Source organism: Macrobrachium nipponense, chromosome 2 (assembly GCF_015104395.2).
Source record: "Macrobrachium nipponense isolate FS-2020 chromosome 2, ASM1510439v2, whole genome shotgun sequence".
In the NCBI taxonomy this organism is placed as follows: domain Eukaryota; kingdom Metazoa; phylum Arthropoda; class Malacostraca; order Decapoda; family Palaemonidae; genus Macrobrachium; species Macrobrachium nipponense.
This window is the reverse complement of record NC_087201.1, coordinates 87,548,464-87,571,149: the sequence shown is the minus strand read 5'-3', so window position 1 is coordinate 87,571,149 and position 22,686 is coordinate 87,548,464. Positions and strand designations below refer to the sequence as shown.

The window sequence follows — 22,686 nt, the reverse complement described above, 5'->3', positions numbered from 1 at the left end:
TACATTTTCAAGTTTGCACAAAGTAAAAACATAGTTTACAGAGCTTCATATACAAAATTTCTGGAAATTGTATTCAATGAAGCCACGTGCACCAAGAATTTTACCCACCACTACTTAATTTTGTATATAAAGCTCTGTAAACTATGCTTTTACTTAGTGTGAACTTGAAAATGTAGAATAAACTACGAAAGTACTTGTTCCAAGTCCCATTTTCCACTAGCCCTTGTTCGTGGATTATATATATATATATATATATATATATATATATATATATATATATATATATATGTGTGTGTGTGTGGTGTGTGTGTGTGTGTGTGTGTGTGTGTGTGTGTGTGTGTGTGTGTGTATTAAAATCTAAGTAACAGAGATAATTTCTCTGAGTTTGAGATTATAAATAGCTTAGTTTGGAGTCTGGAGAAAGAGAGAGTTGCTGTGCTTGGGTGATTTGAATGTAATACTAAGATTTAAGGGAAGAGACGGTGTAGTTAGTGTGTCTGGAGTGCCGGAAATGAATGAAAATGGAGTGAGCAATATGGAAATGAATTCTAAGGAATCAGAAAAGGATCAAAATGTACTTTTGAAAGAAAATACTTCTGAAAATAGTTGCTGGGGTAAGTGGCTGGGAAAGGACGGTTGAATAATTATCTGATGGAATATGCAAAGTTTATGAAAATTCTGCAAAATTCAAGATATGGGTCACCGAGTCAGCGAGGAGTGTTTGCAGGTATAAACACTTATAAAAGGGAAATGAAAAACGCTGAGTTGTGATGATAGATTGCTTGGCTTTGTGTAGAGAGATATGCCCTTTGTTTTAATGCAGTTGAATGATAATGAGAGAAAAGATCACTCACACGCATGCAAGGGGAAGATGGGTGTCAAAGCAAGAGTGCAAGAAAAATGGGACGCAAGAGAAAACTAAGTTGTTCTCTATGAAAGTTGCAGTATAAAGGAAAGAGGGTCACGTGTCAGTGAAAGGATTACTTTGAAGAGTTGTCGAATGAGGACGATAGAAGATTAGAGGCTCCCAGTGTTAGATCAATGGAAGTGGTTTGTTTCAATTTGAAAGTGATTGTGGAACTAACTTTTACAGACGGCAAGGTAAGCAACTAAGAGCTTGAATGGAAAGACACCAGTTGTGAGGGTTAAGAGTGAAGTGTTGCGGAATGATGGCAATTGCATGATGAGTGGCTCACCAGGAGTAGAAGGTATGTCTGTGAGAAGGAAAGGTACCAAAGGAATTGGTGAGAGGAATAAATGTAGAGTTATCATGAATTATACTTGAGAAGATGCCTGGTAAGACATTGATTGAGAAATGCAGACTGAATAAAGAAGCAATGATAAGAGTTGAATATTTAATATTTATGAAGGGGAAAAGGCGTAGGAATCGAACACATTATGAAACGTTTGTGAGAGCATTTCCCAAAGTTTCTATTTTTCGAGAAGCAAAGCAATATCGATATCATCTTTATTTCAGTAGGATTTCATTCTTCGATCATTTATTTATTATTTAACAAAAATAATTTCATAATCATAATATATTTCAGTATTTTTTTTTACCTTCGCCAATGTTTGAGCATTATATGATTTGTGTATCTGACAGTGCGGCTTGTGCTTACAATATTTGCATTTCCGACAAGCAAACTTTTTAACAAAATTGCCACTGAAAAAGATGCGTGTGCAAGCAATAGATGCAAAACCTTTTAAGTTTTATTACAGCAATTGAAGCAAATCAGTGATTTTGGAGACCAAGCGAACTGTGGCCGTAACTTCTGCTGAAATACTGCTATGCCCGTATTAACTTTGGATAGTTAGTCAGAACTGTTTTACGCTGAACATGTTTTTTCCCCCGTTGGCTTGGCAACTGGTTTTATTCCACACTGGTTAGCGCTACCGATGAATACCGAACCAGTTCATTTTCTTTCATGTCCAGATGGTTTAGGATTATATTTAAATTTTCTTTAATGTAAAGCTTGACGATATTAAAACCCAATGCAATAATTCAAAATAATGGAAATAAGGAGAGAGAGAGAGAGAGGAGAGAAGAGAGAGAGAGAGAGAGAGAGAGAGAGAGCATTTCCCGTTCGCTTAGATTCGTTTATATATCATGTGACTGAAAACGCGTCATGTCATTTCCCCTCTGTACAAGCCTTATCCATATTTCAGTTTGCGCGTGTATATACATACACCTTTTTGAATATGAAAAACAGAGAAAATATGGCGACTGTATGAAGAGGGGAGTCTCTTCTCTTTTGAATTTAAATTCATAACTAAAGGCTACATGGAAGTCATTGTTATTATTATTATTATATTATTATTATTATTATTATTATTATTAGTCAGTGCCGTTGTGAGAATACCTGTTGTATAACCAGACATCCAGTATGAAATGTTGCAAAGAAATGCTCGATTTGTTGGGGTAATGAATGAGCTGGGTTCCCCAAGTGGCAATGAATTGCTTATATCTATCTGAGGAGTCAAAATATTACTCCAAGCGCCGCCTCGTTATATATTATATTATATTATATTATATTATAAAAGGTTCGTTTGTACCTTTTAATAGTTTCAAATTGCGAGCTTATTTTAGATAGTCTTCTGAATATTATTTTTTTTTTAAGATTAGCGTTAGGTGTTCCGCAGGTTTAGGTACTGGACATCTTCGATTCGAGGCCATCTGAGAAGCCTCCCTTCTTCCAAGCAACGGCATTGATGCCGCCGCCGCCGCCGTCCCACAGAGGAGAACTCGCCGAGGCTATTTTGGCTCCATTCCCTTTGCGGTCATATTTCCCCTTCTGGCTTCATCTCTCGATAATGAAACAAATAATCCTCTAATGATTCCTGGCTGGGGGGGTTTAAGTGAGGAGGAGATTGGATTAAGAGATTAATTGGCGATGATTTAAGAGAACGAGGATGGGGGAGGGGCACGGGGTGGGTGTGGGGAGGGGGGTGGCAGCCCCTGCGTTCCCGAAATTTATGGCGCGAGGCGATTGTGTGAGCAATCAGAGTCATCGGCAAGCGCCCGCACCGCGAGCTCGCCTTACAGCCATTGTTCGGGCTTTCTTCTTCCTCCTCCTCCTCTTCTTCTTCTTCATCTTATAGCGACCCTCAGACGCGCACCCGTCTCACCTTTTTTTCATCTGCTTGTTCATTTGATAGAGGCCTGGGGACTTAACCTGGTTCGTGGCTGTAACGAAAGGAGAGAGAGAGAGAGAGAGAGAGAGAGAGAGAGAGAGAGAGAGAGAGAGGCTTGTTTGATTGGCTGATACAGTCCAAACTCAGTCACTAGATTTGTAATTCAACCAGTCAGCAATTGTGCTTCTCGAACTAATGTTCGAACCGTAGTAGCCTAAAGTGGAGGGGAGGAAAGGGAGGGTGATTTGAAACGTCCCTCCGTCTCCATTTCTCTCTCCCTTTTTTTTCTTCCTTTTTTTTTAGTCCCCGATGGATGGGTGGGGCAGCTCACCAGCCCCCACCCAGCAGTCCTTCCTCCCTCTTCCTCCTCCTCCTCCCTCACCCCCAACACATCATCAGTCCTCATTTGACCACCCACACAATCGTTTCACAGTGGCCGAATCTTTCCAGGGAGGTGGAAGTGAAAGGAAGGAGTGCATTACCGAGAAATAACAGAAAAATGGAGCCGCTAAAGGGTCATCATGTGGGATGGCGACCAAAACGAGTCGGGCATTTTTCACGACCGAAAGAGCGAGAATTGGGATTATGAATGGCATTCCGATGAGAGATAAAGGCCGCCCGGAGCCTCCAGAAATGATGGTGAACATAACTCGCCTGCTTTCTGAGGGCGACTGCCATTTGCGAAACGTCTATAGTCTGTCTTTTAAGAAAAGAGTTTTTTATAGGAATTTAAATCCTTGCATTGAGAGTTTTTTTTTTTTAAGAACATCACTTCGCTTTGTAATACGATAAGTGATTAGACCTTGAAATAGACTGATTGCTTTACAAGGTAATTTTTCCCGGAACTTAATGGGTTCTTTTATAAAGTAATCTATATTATGAAGAGTTCGTAAGTAGAGACAAAAAACTTGGGTATTATTAATGACTTTTCCGTTCATGTATTATAATATCTGTAATATGTCTTTCTTTTTATTTCTATTTATATATATACATTATATATATAGTATACATTTATATGTGTGTGTGTGTTTAAACACACACACATATATATATACATACATACATACACACACATATATAATATATATGCATCAACATTTACAGTTAAACAAACCGAAACCAAACCTTCATGATCAGAAATTAATGGAAAACAAGCACATGTGAGTAGAGTAGATTTGAATGAAAATGAATATTTTTGATGAGCCTGTATTGCGTTAAATACGAGCATAGGTAAATGATTTCAGGTAGAGAATATTATATGTTATTGCAGTGAAAAATAAATTTTTTTAGCTTCAGCATCAGACAGTTCCATGAAAAATTAATTACCTCGACAGTGAATGATATCTTATTCAAGATAGAAAATGGGGAAAATCTTTTAAAAATATATGTGCATGAGGATTTCAGGTGGAAAATTATATTATCCGATGAAAGCCGATCTGATTCATTTAAAACTGAACGTGAGTTTTAGAGAAGAGCATTTGATATCATGGAGTACCTTCGTCCTCCAAACTACTCACTCGGGTACTTTCATGTCATCCCAGTATCAGAATTTCGAGTGTCACCTCATACCGCTAGCGCTCCTTCGGGAAATCATTAGCTGGGTGACACCGAACACTAAATGGGGTACTACGGTCATTGGAACTGCTGATGGAATCTTTAGAGAGAGAGAGAGAGAGAGAGAGAGAGAGAGAGAGAGAGAGCAAATAAATTACTGCGATCTTTTAGCTTCCCAGTTTATCCTCTCATTATCCTCGTTATTAAAGGATGATTCTCAGTTGAAAATGTAAAAAATAAAATCTTCACTTAAAGGGTTTACCTCACCAAGAAGACAAGAAGATAAAACATCATTGTCACTTACAATATAGTAGAATAAACAGAAGTTGCATTTCTGCCATGGACTCCGAAGATATTCTAGAGATGTATATATACATCTGACAGTTCTAACGAACGCAAGCGGAGGCAATATTCCGAATTCAATCGCATTGCAAAAGCCTCTTTGCAATCCTCGTGTTGACTGTGTCAGTGTGCAAACAAATTTCCGCTGTTTTGGTGTTGACATCTCGTGAATTGGGTATTATTTCTCTTTCCCTTCTCTGCTCCGTCATCTAGTGCCCCGCAACCTTATCATGCCCCGTAATTTCGTGAAGTTAGATAGTAAAAATTTTCCTTTTCGCTAACTAATGCAAGACCGAGAGAGAGAGAGAGAGAGAGAGAGAGAGAGAGAGAGAGAGAGAGAGAGAGAGATCATTGCCGTAATGTACTCATAATTACAATTGATAAATTGCCAATGGATGCAAAATTATAACTACTGACTATAACTTTGGACATAATAACACTTAATTTACCTGCTGACGGTAAAAGCCCAAGAATAACTGCCTATCGACGGCAATTTTGGCCCAGCGGTCTCCCTGGGATGTGCGAGACAAAAATAAAGTCGAGAGAGAGAGAGAGAGAGAGAGAGAGAGAGAGAGAGAGAGAGAGAGAGATAGTTTGGAAATTATTTCATCAGTTGACGCGTGATACTAATTTCGCCATTTCTTGTTAATGATGGTATCTGGGCTTGGGTTGTCAGGACCGAGCTGTGTGTAAGTGGCGAATTCAACTTCCCGTTGGTCTGATTTCGGTTCTTTGGTGCCGAGGGAAAATAGTATCAAATTGCTCCATGGTTTTTTTCTTTCTTTCTTTCTGGGGAAATAAAACTGATGAGCAAATCGGGGTGGTCCTGTACTAGCTTTAAAAAACAGATGCAAATTTCGATCTGTATAGACATTGTCGTTTTTCATTCTCGCCATGGTAATTGATAGGTGTACGAATAATCTTTAATGCTGTTGCTTTTTTTTTTCATCTAACCGTTGCTTTTTTTTTTTCATAGTAACCATTAAGGGTGATGACAACACTTTCATTATTATTTATTGCTATCATCATAGTTGCCGTGAGTGTTCTTATTACTGAAAATGTATAAAGCATGATGGAATTTGTAGTTTCCTTTGGGTTTCCTCCATACTGACGAAAAGAAACCTTGGAAAATAATGCAATAAGCAAAGGAGTTTATAACTGCTGAAATAGCAATTAGGGCTGCCCCACAAATCTATTTCACTCCTTTTTCCTACCCCTCCCGTAAACCCCCGCTCTGCTGTTACGCTGAAGATCCCCTTTATCTCAGCTTGGCAACTGACTCTGCTCATCCCATCCGTAAAATAAAATGGAAATTACGTAAATTCATTGTAATTCTGTACCCGCAAATGGCGTCCACAGCAACTTCGCCTCACGAAACGCAGACAGAAGTATCAAGAGAAAGAAAAGTGGAATTCTTCTCTTCCAAATGTCATTCAAAAGTCATTTCACCCCGAGAGAAACTGTCTAGAATAAAAGTCTAAAAACAAACAGTCAGTCGGGTAGGATAGACTTTGATAGTGACAGACCGAGTTTCTCTCTCTCTCTCTCTCTCTCTCTCTCTCTCTCTCTCTCTCTCTCTCTCTCTCTCTCAAAGAAACACAGCAGCTTCCTCTAAGGAAATGGCGTGCGGTGGTCGCGAAGGTGTTCTGTGTGTCTTCGTTGGAAGGTCAGAGACAAAGTTTCATTGACGAAGGATGAAGTGTTCTTCACCACTCTCACTCTCCCCCCTCCCCCAACCCCCACCCAACTCCTTGTGGAGTTCCTACCCCTATTCCCTCCCCACCGCTGCCCCTTCCCCCTTTAGGAACGAGGGCCACTTTAGGTTACAAGAGGTCACATGAGTTATTGCTTCCCTTGCGTCATTCTGAGATAAGGTCAATAGAGAGAGAGAGAGAGAGAGAGAGAGAGAGAGAGATGAGAGAACTGTAATTTTAAAGGAATGACCGATAGTACTTCTGTGCTCAGGTTTCACTCCTGCAAATTAGCCAATATATATATATGTATATATATATATTATATATATATATATATATATATTGATATAATACGGTATCATATTTTATAAATATATATATATATATAATATATAGATATATATATATATATATATATAAATATATATATATATATATATAGATATATATATATATATATCAAAAGATACATGTATTTGTACACACACATACACACATATATATGTGTGTGTGTGTATGTATGTGTGTGTGTGTACAAATACATGTATCTTTTGATATATATTATATATAATATATATATATATACTATATATAGTGAGAGGAGATAGAGAGAGAGAGGGAGAGAGAGAGAGAGAGAGAGAAATTTTTAATTGACAAAATTATCTTGTTTGCTAGTGGCGTCAATACGCAAAATTTGACTGTTCTCAATTCTGATGATCTGCAAATCATTAAGTTAGAATAACAGAGAAGTGGCCCAGGAGAGGAAATCTCTTAGCTCTGGTCAGAAGAAAAGTGCAACCGGCATCCAATAGTCTATTCCCCTCGGATACTCCATTGAGTGACACATATCCATTCCAGGCCTCATTTTATGTGGGGCATAGTAATGAGGCGTGGTTATGAGATGCTTATTCGATTATTCAACATGCTTTTTAAATGCTCTGCGGCGCTTGATAATGTGAGCGTAAAAGTGACGTGGCAAATGAATTGATCATTAGTGTAGGCACCTGTCATAAGCTGTCATTCCATTTATATCTAATTACTCTTTAAAGTTCATGCCGCTAATTCAGTTATTAGTGAAGACTGAAAGTGTTCCCCAGTGCAGCTGCCTTCATTTCCTTTTTGATCCTTTCAAAATCTTCCCTTACATTCGCCACCTAACCTCTCCTGTCTGTTTCTAACGAGGGGTGAGCGAAGTGCCAAGCAAATAAGTTCGGTTTCCCGCTGAACTACGCGGTATTTCTTTAAATTATGATTTTCAGTATTGTTTAATTGAAATGCACAATTATATCGTAAATTATATTACTATGTAAAATATGAGTCTCCAATTCTTAGCAATAGTTCTATGAAACCATCGACTTGACCCAAAATTATAACTGTTCCTTCTGTTTTCTTTCCCCCCTCAGGAGCGCCCCACGTCCTCCGCTACACCGTCAACAGGAACGTACAGGTAGCCAAGGGAGAGGACGCCGTGATCCAGGTGGTGTTCTGCTCAGACCCCCAGCCCTCTCGCACCACTTGGGAGTGGGGCTCACTCCGCCTGGAGGCGGGCAACGGCCAGGGCAGATACGTCGCCGAGAACCTAGCGCAGGTACCTTGCATCTCGTGAGACTAGCATGGCGGGTCTTCTTCGGGTTGTAAAGAGAGATGGGGAATATTATCCTGGTTGCGTTGGTGTTTCCTAGAAGTAAATAGGCCTCGTTTCTGGCATGATACTGGAAGGGCTTCAGTGTCGCAAGGGCACGATCATTGACTCTGTAAAAGATGTATTGGTTCGTCTCTGGTTCTATCTGATGGAAGGTGTCTTCGAAGCCAGCTATAGCCAAACTTGAAATCTCTCTCTCTCTCTCTCTCTCTCTCTCTCTCTCTCTCTCTCTCTCTCTCTCTCTCTCTAAAATGACCTTTATTCATAAGCTCTCTAATTAAAGATTTCCGAAAGGGTTGCTAAGCCACTGGAAACAGGAATATCTCGGTTTTTTCTTCAATCATCGTCAGTTCTCCCTTTACTGAGAGCCTACATTGACTTGCATGTGGTATGGGGAGTTTATCATTAATTCGTACAAGAGGACAAATTGCATTTGACCTGCCAAGCGTACTTCGAAGGGTGAGTATTCAGTTTTAATATTGGTGAGGGATCAATGGAATATTAAGAAACACATTTTAATCAACATATTTGTTTTGGTATATCTAAAATCGCATTCATGATGTCAGTTTTTCAGATGAGATTGTTGAAAAAAAAATTTATTCTTCAGGTCTTCTCTCTCTCTCTCTCTCTCTCTCTCTCTCTCTCTCTCTCTCTCTCTCTCTCTCTCTCTCTCATACTGACTAACTTTCTAGCTGGAGAAATGGAAAATGATCTCTCGTTGTAGGGTTGGTAAAGTTGTGTGTGTGCTTGAGACTCAAGTGACACTTTCCATATACTACGCACGCACTTGCGTGCATGTGCAAGCACACAAAAGCACATTCACACACATTATATATATATATCATATATATATATATATATATATATATATATATATATATAATATATATATATATATATATATATATATAGTGTGTATATATATATATATATATATATATATATATATATATATATATAATGCTAGCTTCTGCTTCGTTATACATAGACGACTTACTTATTGATAAGCAGAATAGCCATCTAGCTCATGACGCATCCACGTCGAGGATTTCTGCGGGACAAACAAAACGTTCTGATTTCGGAAAAGGGCATCTCCCTCCTGAAATCAGTCGCCAGCATCCCCGGTTTCACCCCTGTCAATCCTGCAGCAGCAGCGCTGCACCGCACCTGACGATTAGCATTCGCCCTCCGGTGTCGAACCCGTCCTGATCCCGTATGCATCGAGGGACTCGATCCGGAATCCGCTTTTTTTTCTTCTTCTTCTTGCCCGTGACGGATCTGATCTGCTTCTCTCTCTCTCTCTCTCTCTCTCTCTCTCTCATTAACATGAGGAAACGCGAGGCGCTTCCAATATAGAAAAGGGGATGGACGAACGGACGGGCGCTGCCACTTATCAATCGACAATTAAATGCATTGTTAATGGGCGCACCTTGCAAGTACAGCAGCGAGAGGTTGCAATATTTCATATCTCCCTCACCCCCTCTCACCCTCCCCCCTCCTCCACCTTGCCCTTTGAAAGGAAGTTATTGACGCATTCATTGCTCTCGAGTGGTGTCTATGGGGGCTGGCGAGTGGGAGAAGGGACGGAGGATTTAGGATAAGGAGTGCAAGAAGTTGTCGGGGAAGTAAGGACCCCTTTTTTTTCTGTTGACTGATATATATATATATATATATATATATATATATATAGATATATATATATATATATATATATATATATATATATATGTATGTATATAGGTATGTATATATTATTGTATATATATATATACTATATATATATATATGCAGAAGCCAGGTACTATGTCGTACCTCTAAGTAAATGGGGATACAATCCACAATGAATGTTTTAAAATCCTCTTGTTAGTTTAGAAATAAATTTAAAATAAATCATTTGTACAGGATTAAAGCTTTCGACCATCAACTGTGGTCTTGTTCACTAAAGTGTACAAGATATATTTATTTTAAACTACAAGAGGATTTTACTTCATTGTGGATTGTATCCCCATATATATATATATATTATATATATATATATATATATATATATATGATATAATGATAGAATATATATATATATATATATATATATATATATACATACATCATACAGCATATAGCGTGCAAAAAGTCTCACTTTAGGCAACGCTCTGATGAAAATGATTCATCCTATCTCTCTTTCACTCTGCACAGGCGATATAAAATTCTCGTTTCACCATGAAATATCGATATAAATCCGTATTCTTTACCCGGTCGATGCCTGTTTTCAGAAAGGCCGGCTGTTATTAATGCTCGGCCATAAATAAAAGTGAGTAACTTGGCCATCTCAAAGGTTAACCCGCTTGGATTTATTGTATAATATGTCAATATAATTCCTCCCAACGTAAATATTTTCGCGTAAAGTATTTTGGAACAAGTAATGGCTCTACCCCCCGCACCCCCACCCCCCCACCCCACCCGTAATCCCAGCCTCCTTCAACCTACACCGCTCCTCGAGCCTCCGCCCTTCCCCCAAACATGAGGGCGCATCGTCGTTTGTAATCAAATATTTTCATGAAGATTTATAGTCTCTTCCTGACATAGTTTTAGAGGATTACTTATTTTTTTTTTTACTGAAGTAAATGGAGTTTTCTTAACGTGATGAGGCTTCTGATCAGGTGAGGTGTGAGAGGGGAACTGCAGCAGGTAAGTGTTACCACGACGCTTGGTCTGAAGTGCTCTCGAAAACAGGAGACGTCAGGAAAAGTTTCCTTTTTCAAATAAATGTAAACGAGGTTTTCCTTCTTCCGAGAAATTTCCTGCTTCAGAGAAATTTCCTGCTTCTGGGGAAATTTCCTTCCTCCGAGAAATTTCTTGCTTTTGAGGAAATTTGTCGCCATCTGGGAAAAGTTCTCTTGTGAAAAAATTTCCTTGCTGAATAAATTTCCATGATTCTGAGAACATTTTCCCCGTAGGCGGGTAGTGCCGTCAGAGCACGTCACGTGGTGCACTGCAGTCATTACTTGAGGGCCTGTGAAGAGTCCTTTTGGCCTCTAGCTCTTTCTTCCATGTGACTTTCCACCTCTCTAACAATTGTTTTATATCGCATCTGTCAGATTTTCCTCACTGAAACGTTTCAAACGTTCTTACTGTCGATTTCCCTTTCAGGGCTGAGTGACCTCATAGGTGACAGCGCTTGGCCTTTGGCCTAAACTCCACGGTCTGATCTGTTCTGTTCTGAGGACATTTCCTGGCTATACTACCCCGCCTCTGGTCATGAATATGACCCACATATGGAGAATTCCCTCAGAAGCTAAGCGTCAATCCCCACCTGGCGGGGAGTAAATAAATAAGCGCCCGTTGTGGGAGAGGTGTTGTGTGGGGCGGGCGAGAGGAAGTGGGTGGAGTATAATTATTGCGCTCAAGTGACTCACCAATCCATCCATCCAGGTGGAAAGATCCACATTCATCAGGATGTCATTTGGGCTGTGCTTTAAATGTTTTTAAATAGCTTCGATGTCCAGCCGACACTAATTATGAAACATTTTTCGAGCAAGGAGAGAGAAATCTGCTCGTGTTTTAATTTTTCCAGGTTTTTATTTTGATTGAGAGCTTTGATGTTTGAAAGGCAGTAATCTAATCTGGGTCACGTTGACACGGCAAAAAATTTCAACCCAGTTCTCATCCATTTTAGTTCATTTCCCTCTTCGATTTAAACGACTCAACTAGTCTTTATTATAAGTTCCTAAACCGAGCAAGCGGTAAGAAACTCAATAAAAACAAAACAGTTTGATGTTAGGTACATATTCGGCCCTGCTCTCTAACTTATAAAGCATTTGCTGCAAACTTTTGTCTTAATTTTATTGCACGAGAAACGACCGTTTAACTGCAGTTGTTGAAGTCATTTGTATATACTTACGCTGCAACGTTTAGATTGCAAGGGAAATAGTCGCTATATACTTCGTCCCAGTCTCTCTCTCTCTCTCTCTCTCTCTCTCTCTCTCTCTCGTCGGTTGCGAAACATGTACACGGCCCTAAAATATCTCTGTTCTTTATAGTACTTCCACCGTCCCTTACGCCTTCCCATTTAGTCATGCTCGTCCTTCTTACAAGAGGGTAGAACCTCCCCCCTCCCCTTTACCCTGATGACTTCTCTCTCTCTCTCTCTCTCTCTCTCTCCTCTCTCTCTCTCTCTCTCTCTCTCTCTCTCAAGACCTCCTCTGCCGCAGGTGAACCTACATAAATGATGAGGTCAGGCGACTTGCACACGCAGGCCAACATACTACATTCGCGCGCGCTCAAAGCCGTCATTAGTAAAGAGTCTCCGCTGTATTTTGAGGCAGAAACTGGGCGCTTGTGTGCCACCAAGGAGCTTCTTTATAGCCTAGAAAGTGGCTCAGCACTATTCACAAAGTCCAAAGAGAGCGTTAGGAAACTACTGTGCATTTCAGGGCCGTTTCTATTTGATTGTCGTCGATAACATTGTAACAAAGCATTGGATATGGACCGTATTTTGGAAATAGCCATTTGAAGCCACAGCTTAAGTGGCAAAAATATGCAGTGATGTCTAATGTTGATCATTATGGCACTTATCAGAGTAAATCAAAGAAATTTAAAGGGAAACTTAGTTAAATCTAGCAGGCTCGTAGATAGAGGCTACCAACGTCATTACTGGAGGCCCTCCCACTCATTGATGCTGTAGTATGACGTATTTTACTAGACACCCCTCCTATATACTTTATGAATGAAGACTGATGTTGGCGGTCCTACTAGTCACAGTAATATGGGATTCTTATATTGTTTCACACATTTCAACTCCTAAGTAGAGTACAATATGGGAATGGGCATTAAATGAGAATATTAACTGTGTAATACAGTTCTGTGGCGCAATTCACGTTTCTTCTAACTTGAAATATGCACCAAATCTTCCACACTCTGTGAAAACCTTTGTTACCCTGGAGTTTCAAGGATACGTCAAGTATCGTTCTGATACACACGGAATTTGCTACACGGTCGTAGGGACTGTGTGGATAAAGACCAGTATTTAGCCAATGCATAATAATACATGTAAAGTATTTTATGATATTATTAATCATAATGATAATCATATTAATATCCATTTCAGTTATCATCATTATTCTTGTTATGGGTGATTATAATTATCATTATTGTTATTAGTTATACTTGGACATCAAGAAAGAGGATGATAGAATATACATAAATACATATGACGTATATGTACACATATATTGACAGATATGGTACATACTTAAATACACATACACATAATACATAAATGTATATATATACATATATAATGTGAGTATATGTATGTATGTGTATATATATATATATAATATATATATATATATATATATATATTATATATATATATATATATATATATATATATATATAGATATATATGTGTGTGTGTGTGTGTGTGTGTGTGTGTGTGTGAGTATTATAAGGAGGTCAGTAGAATAGGTTGTTATAACTATGTCAAGATAATTCGGCCACTTATTTATTCTTGGTCTGAAAAGTTAGAAAGGCCTTGATGTAAACAAAATATTTGTATATATCTTTTCACACTCGTCATTTAAGTATTACTCCTATAAATGTCACCTTTGACCTCTTGTCTAAATCGTTTGGTGCTTGTGATTAACCGCTTACCGGTTAATATTTAGTATATAACGCATACAATTCTTTTCTTTGTTGCATACTGCAAAAAACACGCAACACAAAAGTAGTGTTGCAGCCACGATGACAATTTGGTAGGCTTGCCACAGGTGAAGCAGCAACCATGTATAGTCGTCGACGGTGTTTACTGTTATGCAAGGTAACCAGGTATATCGGGCCAAGATATCGTGCCAAACTCCTCTAAATTATCGTATTTTCATTCCAATATGATTGTATTTCACCAATTCCAAAGGTTTTGTATACATGATAGGGAAAGTGTAAATAGAAATTGAGTTATAACTGCTATGTATTCCTATATTCAACGTGAAATTGTACAATGAAAATATTAATTATTGCCATATGCATATTAACGAAATTCCTTTGCTATAATATTGTCATATGTACGATATATACACCAAATTCTTATTCATTGCCCATGGTATTATCAACGGATATCGTATTATTATCGTCATTCTCAACAATGATTTGCCTAGCCTTTCCTTTAATACTTGTTGCACAAGGGGGTCAAATATTTCTGTTTCAACAATTATTACCATACTACTGGGAACCCTTCTATTAAGTCTGATGTCATAGTTTACGTCACAACTAGCCTCTCTCCGGGTACTTACTAAATGTAGCTAAGTTTCCCTTTAAATTTCTGTGATTTGCTCTGCTAAGTGCCTTAAATATCAACATTATACACCACTGCATATTTTTGCTAATTAGGCCTTGGCTTCAAATAGCTATTTCCAAAATACGATCCATATCTGATGCTTTGGTAAGATTTTATTGACGAAAATCAATTAGTTACGCCCTGAAATGCACAGTAGGTACTGTTTGGGAAATAGATTAGAACTACCTCACTTATAGTCCCTCTTTTCGTGAAAAATGAAGAAATTCAGCTACTTATCTTTACAGTCCTGCTTCTCTTGAAAAAGGAAGGGATTCAGCCAGTCGTAGAAAAAAAAAACTTTTCTCAATGATGGTCAAAGTTGTTTATTAGTTTTGCATTTTTTTCATGGATTTATTTTATTTGTATGTTGGTGTCCACTTCAACTATTTTTCTCGTGCATCCAAGACAATCTTAGTATTCAGAATAGCATCTTGGGACAAATTCTTTGTTTTTTATTTTTTCACTTTGTTTATAACGCCATCAGTACCTGACCGAGACAAGAACTTAAAAAGGGACTAAACTCATCTAAAGTCTCCGCTTTACCGAAACTGAACCATCCCTGTGACCCTGAAGAGTGCACCAAGAGGTTATTTTCATTCGAATTTCTTTCCTTTATTTCACTCCCACGTGTTACTACTGAGTATTCCCGCGCTTGGGAGTGAGCTGTCTTGTATTCACCCTCAGTAGGTTTCCAGCTCAGTACCGCGTTCTTCATGCTGAATCATGGATGAACTCTCTGCGCAGAAAATTCTCACAACTTGGCTTGTTTTTCAAATTATATATATATATATATATATATATATATATATAATATATATATATATATATGTATGTATGTATGTATGTATGTTATGTATATGTGCGTGCGTATGTATATATATATATATATATATATATATATATATATATATATATATATATATATATATGGATGTATGTATGTATGTATGTATGTATAGTGCGTGTGTATGTATATATATATATATACTGATATATATATATATATAGTATATATATATTTATATATATACATATATATGTATATGTAGTGTGTGTGTGTGTGTATGTGTGTATATATATATATATATATTTGTATGCATATATTTATATATACGTATGTGTACGTATAAGCCTTGTATTCAAAATGTCAAGTGGTTAAGACGCAACCTCACTGACGATGGTACCTGGTATGATTTTGTTGTCTTTTGTAGTGAATCATGTATCTGATAATCTACCGACTGGTAAGGGTCGAAGTCAGAGGAGGAGATGATTATTTCACCCAAAAAGTATTGTGTATATATATACTATATACATATATATATCTATAATATTATACAATAGTATGTAATGGCGTGTATATGTTTATATTTACCTGTTTTACCATGGAGATGAAAAAGCATGAGTTGTCATTGTGGACAGATAGCGGGAATTATCTTTTATGGTTACGCATTTCTGCTTTTATCATTTTTCACGGCGAGGGTCCACTAAAATCATTTATTTCCAGTTCATGCAAAGTATCATGATATGCACATTCTCTCTCTCTCTCTCTCTCTCTCTCTCTCTCTCTCTCTCTCTCTCTCTCTCTCTCTCTCTCTCTCTTTGTCGCTGCACGTCCCCTGTTAAAAAAGACTAAATTGAATTTATTAGGTGAATTAATCAGGGAAATTACATTTATTCCATTTTCCGTGTTTAGTTTGCATCATTTAGAAAAACGAATTGGGAGCGTTAATTGCCTTGACAGTGTTTACTCTTCGTGGAGCGGATGACGAAAGTGTGAGAAAGTCTACGGACTTGTTACATACATTTTCGCTACCGTTAATGTCATTGAATCCCATTTCACGACTGGTGTTTAATTTGTTTAATACTTCGTGGGACCTTCTAAAGGAATTAGATATTCAACACTGACTTTTTTTCGAGTTTAAATATGTGTGAAAGCCACGTTAGCGAGTCTTTTGAGACAGCTTTTGAAAGATATCGCAGGTTCTGTTTACTGGTTACAATTTGGAACATGAACCCTTTCATTATTATGCTCTCTCTCTCTCTCTCTCTCTCTCTATCTCTCTCTCTCTCTCTCTCTCTCTCTCTCTCTTTCTCCTTTATTATTCTTCGCCGGTGATGTTTAACGCTTTAATAGAGGACCATTAACATCGGACAATATCGATAGCTCTTGGTCACTTAGGAAGCTTACCGGTTTGTCGCATTGACTTCCTTAAGTTTTTCATATCTGGCTGTCTTGAAATCCGCATGGACTCTCTTCATTATCATGGAGCATTGCAAGCAAATACTTGTTCGTTTTTGAAGGATTCTCTTGCTTCCCCTGTGTTCCTTGAACTATCACTTGAGAGGCGATGTTTACTGATTTGCCTCGGGAAAAATGTAAACAAAAATGTTTATCTTTGTTATTGTCTGTCTCTTTTTTTACGCCAGATAATGAGAAAATTAAAGATAGTGTAACCTATCCTCAGAGGAAAACGATAATATGAACAAAGGGAAGTTAAAAAAATAATGAAGGAAATCCAATGCAAGACTGTCAAAAGATATAATTTCGTTGGACTTTCAAAACATACTTCAAACAAAAGCTTTCGAAGGATTATCATTACTTGCAGCTATTGAAGAATATTCCAAAGAATGACTGTTTTCGAGGACAACACAGTTGGTAAAGTAAGTCTCAGAGAATAAGGCGTTCAATAGACTCGAGATGTTTTTGTCCAGTTGAGAGTCCTGTTTAAGACTTGCAACGTAAGACTTTTACAGGGCATTGGACGAAAGTGAAATGCGCATTGCAAAAGCCCAGAGATATACTGCGATGTAAGACCTCTGATAGTATATGCTTGACTTGTAGACGGAATTGTAAAGTAGGATTTGTAAAGGCTGTCACAAGTGTGGTAGGACATTCGGTGGAAAATACAGTATAGGACTCCTGTCAAGGACTGTAGTGGTAGTGTGAAATTATAATGCTTTTCAAAACTTATGTAAGGCGTTGCATCTAAATACCACGGGACACTAATGCAATGTGTGATTTTTAAAAAAAATGAGCATCTTAAGACTAATGAAACATCAGGCTGTCATACTCGGAGCTCCGCTATTCACTCAAAGACGTGCTGTCGCAATGAATGCGATTTTGGAATGACCACCCAGGCCACTTCTGGCGTTGCAGCTGAGGGTTGATGTGCGATAAAAATTCCCCGATTGCGGACTGTTCCCCCCCTTTTCTCCTTGCCTGCAGGAGAGGTCCCCAAGTGTGTTTGTGTATGTGTGTGTGTATTTTGGCCTCATCTGAGTTGTGGGACTTCCTCAGTAATTGGGGACCGGGTTGCAGCAAAGGCTTCTGGGTAATTGGAGTTAACCTCCGGCCCTTGTGTCAACAGTTTTAATGTACAGCGCTAATTGGTTGTTTTATTAGATCCAGTCTCTCTCTCTCTCTCTCTCTCTCTCTCTCTCTCTCTCTCTCTCTCCAAAAGGTCTATTTTCACTACTCTCTCCCTCTCCCGCTCGAGAGGATTTGCTTAGTAGGACGGTGATTTAGCCATCCCTCAAGTTTCCCTCCCTAATCTCTGGCAAACACAACACTTTTATACTTATTTTTTCGTCAACGTAAGCCTCAGCGTTTTCCCGGCTTTCAGACATGTTATTTTAAGTGTAATTAACTCGTTTACGAAATATGCAACTTGTAATTGTAACGCTTCAGGTATTAAGTCAAACATTTATTATTTCACCTAGTTTCTTTATTACCAAGTTGTAACAGCAGTTTTCTGAGGAACTTAAATATCAGCTTAGAATCACAGTGAGGTAAATGGCTTGAGTATTTAACACGTGATAGCTCAACACTGCCAATTATATATTATATATATAGATATATATTATATTATATATATATATATATAATATATATATATGTATAGTTTTATAATAGCCACAATGCTCTCTTAACTTCTCAAATTCCGTCCTCTATTTTGGATACGCATGTCACCATAAAAGAGCAAAGAATTTGAGGAGTTAAGAGGGCATCGTGGCTATTACAATCTCGTATGCATCTGGTAAAAATGACCAGTAGATTCTATATATATATTATATATATATATATATATATATATATATATATATTATATATATATATATATATATATATATATACATATTAGGCTTCAATAAGACAGGACGGTTTAAATTCCAGATTCTTTAATTTACAAAGTGCAAGCATCGAAGACATAGTCTTCTTCAGGTTGGGTAGTTATTTTTGTGATATAGTGTATATATATATATATATATATATATATATATATATATATATATATATATATATATATATATATATATATATGTGTGTGTGTGTGTGTGTGTGTGTGTGTGTATCATTTCACGATATGTGACTTTTACCTGTCTCTCAGCAGGACTCCAGGGAAGACTGCTACGCAGCTCGCCTACGCGTCCAGGGAGCAGACGCAGCCGACGCCCGTGACTACCACCTCAATGTGGAGAACGACAAGGGCGCGGATCAGTACACCGTCAGCCTCTTAGTAAACGGTGGGTTTATACGCTTAGGTAGGAGGCCATGCTTGATGAAAGCACTGTGGCTTCCCAAGCATAAGAGAAGCCTTTGAAACCATCACCTTTTATAAGATCACTCGTTGCTGTCTTTCTGCTGATATGATGTCACACTTAAAGAAGATTGTACTGTATATACATTATTCAGATCTCTTTTATATTTCCTTTTTAAAAACTCATGACATACGTTATTTTATATTATTTTTTTTTTTTACCGAGGTGTTTTGTTCCACATGGTATTTCAATGGCAATCCTCATTATACTTAATTATTATTTTTTCCTTCTCGAATTCTGTTTTTGTGTTCTCTCTTGTATGTACGCTTTGTATCCTGTGTAATTTGGGGAGGTAACAGACGCCAATGAGTTTTATTCTGTTTTCATTATTATTTTTTTGAATACATAGACCAGAAAGCACACCAAACTGCTACGACTTATTATTATTATTTTTTACTTCACTGATTGCAAGAACGAAAAGAACTTTTTGGCACCTGTTCAGAGGACCAGCATGCTTGAATTTGTGTGTATTAGTCCATTCCACATTTTTCTTTTGTTTTAATTTCAACGCTAAAGTTCTGAAGAGTCAAATAAAAACGTCTCTCGCCTGCATATTGGTCTTGCATAGCTATGTATGATTTAAGTAAGAACGTTTGAGTCTTTTCCTTTTATTTACTAGCATGGCATGGTTGTTAATATTAAATCAATATATTATATCACTTTTGGAGCCTCATGAGTTAGTTTCCTAAGTGCTCAGGATTTGTCCAGTTTTTATATTAATAGGACTTAAAGCCCAGTTTCATTTGTCTCTGCAAAAGAAAACTTGTTGCTAAATACTAAACTTACTCGTCTTACATCATTACTTGTAATGCATTAAAGTACTTGGGTTCCATTTCGCAGGCTACTGATGCTTCTTACATTCTCTGTTTTGGATTTGGCAGCCAATAACCTATATATATAATGCAACGTAATCATGACTTAGAAACTGCTAAACTATGTATAATTCAACGCAAGATTGCTTCATTAATGTTTCACTCAATTAGCCTGACGGGACTTCTTTCAGAAAAGTAAGAAAATGAGAAATGTTCATATTATATAGTCTTGTGGATTGTTCAGGATAGGAAAACATAGCTTTACACTTTGGGTACATATCTGCTTGAAGTATGTATACCGCAGTATATATTTATATATATATATATATATATAATATATATATATATATATATATATATATATATATATGAATATATATATGGAGGTATTTGTACAAGTGCATATACTGCATATACACGTAGCATATGGCAGAATTTTCATAAACATATGCTCACCAGACGTGTATAAGCCCATATGCATAACAAAGCAGATATGCCCACACACGCTTATCTGCACGCGTTAGAAGCACTGCTCGATCGAGCGGGCTGTCAAAAGTGATATAATATTTTGCGATGGACTAATATGCGAATGGTCTTTGGTGACTCGACCTGGTGCCTTCTTCCCCCCCTCCCCAACCAGGACTTGTAGACAAGCCCCCACTACAGCGTGTCCCTCCTTCAGCAGAACCGGTGTCCATGTCCACCGTGATCGGAATTGTCATCGCTTGCCTCGTCGTGCTGGTTCTCGTCACGCTTCTGGTCTTGTACGCCTTCAAGACTGAGAAGTGGTGCTTCTCTCGTAAGTATCAGAGTCTCTCTCTCTCTCTCTCTCTCTCTCTCGATGCCCTAGTCAGTCTCCATTTTCCATTGTTGTTTCTTGAATAGATTGCGCTCTCTCTCTCTCTCTCTCTCTCTCTCTCTTTCTTTCTTTCTTTCTTTCTTTCTACTTCTTCTTCTTCTTCTTCTTCTTCTTCGTTGTCTGAAATCTCTCATTTTATACGTCTTTGCTGTTGTTGCTGCATTCGAATTTTAATCTTTAAAAACTCAATGTTTTCAGTGTTGACCATAACTCTGTTATAGTGCTAATCTAATAACCTGATATACGTGACTCTGCAGTTCATCTAAACTATTTTTATTTTTTGATACTTGATATATTTTTGGAGCAACCTTTACATATTTTGGTGCTATGTCTATTTTGCCTAGATTTCCTGAGCATGATATCCCTCTACAAAAAAGCAGTAATTGGATAATACATAAATAGAAAAAGTAGTCTTAAATATCTTAGTCTTACGCTTCTTTTATGTCTTGTAAACAACCCTGTAACCTAACCTTTATATTTCACCTTATGTAGGCTACCTTTCAGATCTATATATATATATTATATATATATATATATATATATATATATATATATATATATATGTGTGTGTGTGTGTACTATACATATACATATATATAAATATATTCTTTATGTGTATGTATGTATCTATGTAATGTGTGTATGTACAGTATATATGTTTGCAGATATGTATATGTCTTAGTACATTTACATTAACCATGGATACTTGTTCCCCCTTATAACAACCTTCTCCTCTCTACAATTAACAATATCCTGCCTTGTCCGCACGCGTATGCAGGGGTTAAATCTCCTTGGTGGAAGTGGAGAAGGGCAAGAAAAATCAGTAACTCAGGTGAAATTAACGATACCTTGACCATTATGGGTTCAATCTTTTATCTCCTTTTTATTACTGTGACCATCACCACTACTACTACAATTTCTGCTGTTGCTGCTCCTGTTACTATTACTACTACTACTACTGTTATTTTTGCAGGATATTGATTCGCTCCTTATTTATTTTTTTCAATGTATAGTCTTTCCATCACCACTGCCGCCTTGAGTGAGACATCCTCTGCACCGTGTTGGTCTCTCTCTACTCTCTCTCTCTCTCTTTCCTCCTCCTCCTCCTCCTCCTCCTCCTCCTCCTCCTCCTCCTCATTTACACGCTCAAGCAAATGCAGTATATCGTGTCATTTAAAACTCTGACTGACGGCATAAACATAGCGTCATTTCCAAACTGATCTGTTGACAGACGGTCACCTGATGCTGATTGCCATTATTCATAAAAAAAAAAACTATAATATAATCTTTAGTGGACCCTTGCAGCAATGTCATATGAATGCAGAAGGAATCTAATGTTTTCCACGACACAAAATACTGATTTTGACTTGAAACACGCACCACCACACCTTTTTCTGGATGACACACCCACACCGAATGTTGCCCAACATCTGGCGCATGCTTTTTGTCAACAGCATCATGGATTAATGTGTAACAGCCTGTGTGAAATATTGCGTCATAAATGCTTTTAGTCTATTTTCATTTCAGTACTCGTCTGAGTTACCTGAGAGAAGAAGAAAATTCTCGTGTCGAAAACATTTTAATGGTTCAGTGTTCATCTCACCGTGATCATAAAAATGTTTGTGTTTTAGTGGTGATCTGATCTCTTTAAGTCCTCTTTGTAAGTTTGGTTAAAAGCATTTATGACTGTAGCATCTTTACCAAGAAATCTTGAGCATGAA

General features: G+C 37.7%; 1 pseudogene; it reads left to right on the top strand.

Annotated features, from left to right (window-relative positions):
• LOC135220764 (irregular chiasm C-roughest protein-like) overlaps window positions 1-22,686 on the top strand; it is a 400,105-nt pseudogene that overhangs the window by 362,057 nt on the left and 15,362 nt on the right.